Below are 5,269 nucleotides of genomic sequence, written 5' to 3' on the forward strand. Positions count from 1 at the left end.
AATTGTCTCACAGTTCTGCAGGCTGTACAGGAAGCATGGGGCTGGCATCTGTTCAGCTTCTGAGGAGGCCGTAGGGAGATTTTACTCATGGCAGATGGAGAAGCAGGAGTGAGCATGTCACATGGTGAAAGCAAGAGAGAGAGAGTTGGGGAGACAAGATGCCACACTTTAGAAGGACCAGATCTCATGAGAACTCACTACTGCAAGGACAGCACCAAGCCATCCCACCTCCAACACTGGGAATTACAATTCAATGTGAGACTTGGAAGGGGCATATATTTAAACTATATCACTGTTACTGGTTGTTTTGTAGCTCTTTTATTCCTTTCGTCCTCTCTTGTGGTCTTTTGATGTCACAAGTTACATCTCTTTATATTGTGTGTTCTTTTGACAAATTATTTTAACTTTAGTTATGTTTGACCGTTTTGACTTTCATACTAAAGTTATGTATGATTTACACACCACCATTATAGTATTTTAATATTCTGGATTTGACTATGTATTTATCAATATTAGTGAACTTTACACTTTCATATGTATTCATGATAGTAATTATCTTTTCATTTCCACTTGAAGAACTCCATTAAGCATTTCTTGTAAGGCAGGTCTAGTGGTAATGAATTCCCTCAGCTTCTTCTTGTTTGTGAAAGACTATCCTTCATTTCTAAATGACATCTTTGCTGGGTATACTATTCTTGGCTAGCAGGGTTTTTGTTTGTTTGTTTGTCTTTTTAATTTACTACTTTGAATGTATCATTCAGTTCTCTCCTGGCCCACAGGTTTTGGCTGAGAAATCCACTGGGAGTCTAATGGAGATTCCCTTACATGTGATTTGACACTATTCTCTTGCTGCTTTTAAAATTCTCTTTGACTTTTGACACTTTGAGTATAATGTGCCTTGGGGAAGACTTCTTTGAGTTCAGTCTTTTTGGGAACTTTTGAGCTTCATGGAATTAAATGTCCAGATATTTGCAAAGATTTGGGAAGTTTTCAGCTGTTATTTTATTCCATAAACTTTCTGTCTCATTTTTTTGTTCCTTTTCCTTCTGAAACTTCCATAATGTGGATGGTGGAAGTTTAATAATATCATATACATCTGATAGGCTGTTTTCACTCTTTCTCATTTTTTTTGTCTCTTCTATTTCAAAAGACCTGTCTTCAAGTGCATAGATTCTTTCTGTTTGATCTAGTCCGCTGTCAAAGCTCTCAATTGTATTTTTTATTTAATTAATTGAAATCTTTCATGCCAAGATTTCTGTTGGGTTCTTTTTAATGATATCTATCACTTTGTTAAATTCCTCATTCAGGTCATGAATTATTTTCCAGATTTCTGTGAATCATTTATCTGTACCCTCCTATACCTTGCTAAGTTTCCTTAAGATCCTTACTTTGAATTCCTTTTCAGGCAATTTGTAAAATTTTTCTTAACCATGAACACCGCATATCTTTCCATTTATTTGTGTCACCTTCAGTGTCTTTTATCAATGTTTTATAGTTTTCAGTGTACAGACCTTTCATCTCCTCTATTAAATTTACTCCTTGTATTTTATAATTTTTATGGCTTACATGTGATTATTCTCCTGATTTCTTTTTCGAATAGTTTATTGTTAGTGTTGAAAATACTACCAGTTTTTGAATGTTGATTTTGAATTCTGTAACTTTACTGAATCCATTTATTCTATTTTTGGTCAAGTCTTAGGCATGTGTACACACACAGAGTCATGTGCCACATATAATGTTTGGGGCAATGATGAACCACATACACAACAGTGATCCTGTAAGATTATAACAGAGTTGAAAAATTCCTATTGCCTAGTTATGCTGTAGCTATAATAATACAACACATTACCCACATGTTTGTGTTAATGCTGGTATAAACAAACCTAGTGAGCTACTAGTCGTATAAAAATACAACACGTGGCCGGGCACGGTGGCTCACGCTTGTAATTCCAGCACTTTGGGTGACCAAGGCGGGCATATCACCTAAGGTCAGGAGTTTGAGACCAGCCTGGCCAACATGGTGAAACCCCATCTCTACTAAAAAATACAGAAATTAGCTGGGCGTGGTGGTGCATGCCTGTAATTCCAGCTACCTGAGGGACTGAGGCAGGAGAATTGCTTAAGCCTGGGAGGCGGAGGCTGCAGTGAGCCAAGACTGTGCCATTGAACTCCAGCCTGGGCAACACAGTGAGACTCCCTCTCAAAAAAAAAAAAAAAAAACGAAAAAAAATAAATAAATATATACATATATATATGTATATATATAGTATGTGTGTATATATATACATATAATATATATCTCACAATTAGGGACAGTACATAATACTTGATGATAACTATGTTAGTGGATTTTGTATTTACTCTATTATTTTAGAGTGTACTCCTATTTATTAAAAAGAAATTAGCGGTAAAACAGCCTCAAGTAGGTCCTTCAGGAGGTATTCCAGAAGAAGGCACAACAGGAAATGACAGCCCATTTATTATTACCCTTGAAGACCTTCCAGGGACAAAATGTAGAGGTGGAAGATAGTGATGATTGATGATCCTGACCCTGTGTTGGCCTAAGTTAATTGTGTGTCTGTGTCTTTGATTTTAACAGTTTAAAAGTAAAGTAAAATAACATTTTAAAAGTAAAAGCTTATGACACAAGAATATATGAAAGAAAATATTTTTGTAGCATTATACAATGAACTGATTTCAGCTAAATGCTGTAAGTCAAAACATCTAAAAAATTAAGGTTTATAAAGTTGCCATAAACAAAAGCTTGTTGAAGGAAAAACATGTTCTAAAAAATTTAGTGTAGGTTAAGCGCACACTGCCTATAAAGCTTGCAGTAGTATATGGCAGTATACAGTAATGTCCTAGACCTTTACAATCATTCACCATTCATTGACACCCAGAGCAACTTCCAGTCCTACAAGCTCCATTCATGCTTAAGTGCCCTATATAGGTATACCAACTTTTATCTTTTATACTATATTTTTACTGTATCTTTTCTATGTGTAGATATGTTTAGATACACAAATACCTCCCATTGGTTTACAATTGCCTACTGTATTCTATACAGTACCATGCTGTACAGGTTTGTAGCCTAGAAGCAATAGGCTATACTATATAGCCTAGGTATGTAGCAGGCTATATACTATCTAGGTTTGTGTAAGCACACACTATGATGTTCAAAGATAAAATTGCCTAATGGCGACCCATTTATCAGAACATATCCCTGTCATTAAGCAACACATGACTCTGTGTGTGTGTGTGTGTGTGTGTGTGTGTGTGTGTGTAGAGACAGAGAGATTGGGGGCGGGAGGTGTGGAGTGAGTCTGCAAAAAAAATAAGGACAATTTAGCTTCTTCCTTTCCAATTTGGATGTTATAATTTTTCTCTTGCCTAACTGATCTGGCTACAACTTCTAATACTATGTTGAATAGAAGTGGCAAGGGTGAACATCCTTGTCTTGTTCCTGATCTCAGGAAAAAAGCTTTCAACTTCTCCCTGTTGAGTATGTGTTAGCTGTGAGCTTCTCATGTATGGCCTTTATTATGTTGAGGTATATTCCTTCCATACCTAATTTGTTGAGAGCTTTTATCTTGAACAGATGTTAAACTTTGTCAAATTTTTTTTGACACCTGTGGAGATGATCATATGGTTTTTGTCCTTCAATCTGTTACTGTGGTATATCACATTTTTAGATTTACATATGTTGAACCATCCTTGCATCCCAGGGATAAATCCCACTTGATCATGATTTATGATCCTTTAAATGTGTTATTGAATTTGTTTGTAAGTACTTGGTTGAGAATTTTTACATCTGTGTTCATCAGGGAAACTGGCCTGTAATTTTCTTTTCTTTCTTTTTTTTTTTGGTTTTTTTTTTTGAGAGGGAGTCTTGCTCTGTCGCCCAGGCGGGAGTACAGTGGCCGGGTCTCAGCTCACTGCAAGCTCCGCCTCCCAGGTTTACGCCATTCTCCTGCCTCAGTCTTCCAAGTAGCTGGGACTACAGGCGCCCGCCACCTCGCCCAGCTAGTTTTTTGTATTTTTTAGTAGAGACGGGGTTTCACCATGTTAGCCAGGATGGTCTCGATCTCCTGACCTCATGATCTGCCCGTCTCGGCCTCCCAAAGTGCTGGGATTACAGGCTTGAGCCACTGCGCCAGGCCAATTTTCTTTTCTTATAGTGTCTTTGCCTGGCTTGATATCAGGGTAATGCTGGCCTTGTAAACTGAGTTGGGAAGTATTCCCTCCTATTCAGTTTTCGGGAAGAGTTTGAGGATTTATATTAATTCTTTAAATGCTTAGTAGAACTCAGTAGGGAAGCCATCAGTTACTTGGATTTTCTTTGATGGGAGATCAATTTTCGTACTCATTATTGACTTGTTGACTTTTTTTTTTTTTTCTTTACTGTTCAGCCTTGATATGTTGTATGTGTTTAGGAATTGATTTACTTCTAGGTTATCCAATTTGTTAGTGTATAACTATTCACAGTGGTCTTTTATGATCCTTTGAATTTCTGTGATATCAATTGTACTATGTCCCCTTTGAGTCTTTTTTTCTTAGTCTAGCTAAGGGTTTATAAATACTATCTTTTCTATTGTTTTTCTAGTATCTACTTCATTTCTGTTCTGATTTTTATTATTTTCTTCTTCTACTTTGAGTCTAATTTGTTCTTCTTTTTATACTTTCCTGAGGTGTCATTAATTGAGATCTTTCTTCTTTTTTGATGTAGGCATTTATTGCTATAACCTTCCCTCTTAGAACTGCCTTTTGCTGCATGGTATGTTTATGTCCAATTTCATTTGAAAAAAAAAAAATATATATATATTTGAGACAGGGTCCTGCTCTGTCACCCAGGCTGGAGTACAGTGACATGAATATGGCTCACTGTAGCCTCAACCTCCTGGGCTCAAGTAATCCTCCCAACTCAGCCACCTGAATAGCTGGGATCATAGGCACACACCACTAGGCCTGGCTAATTTTATTTTTTGTAGAGTTGGGTGTATGCCCATATCAGCCATATTGGCCTGATATGCTCTGTTGCCATATTGCTCAGACTGGTCTCGAACTCCTGAGCTCAAGCAATACTCCTGCCTTGGCTTCCCAAAGTGCTGGGATTACAGGTGTGAGCCATTGTGTCTGGCGGAAGGTAAATTCCCCTCTTAATTTCTGTTATTCATTGGGTGTTCAGGAGCATGTTGTTTTATTTCCAGGTATTTGTCGATTTTCCAAAACTGAGCTTTTTTTTTTTTTTTTTTTTTTTTTTTTTTTTTTT

Source organism: Rhinopithecus bieti, unplaced genomic scaffold (genome assembly GCF_001698545.2).
Source record: "Rhinopithecus bieti isolate Rb0 unplaced genomic scaffold, ASM169854v2 scaffold_37881, whole genome shotgun sequence".
NCBI lineage: Eukaryota > Metazoa > Chordata > Mammalia > Primates > Cercopithecidae > Rhinopithecus > Rhinopithecus bieti.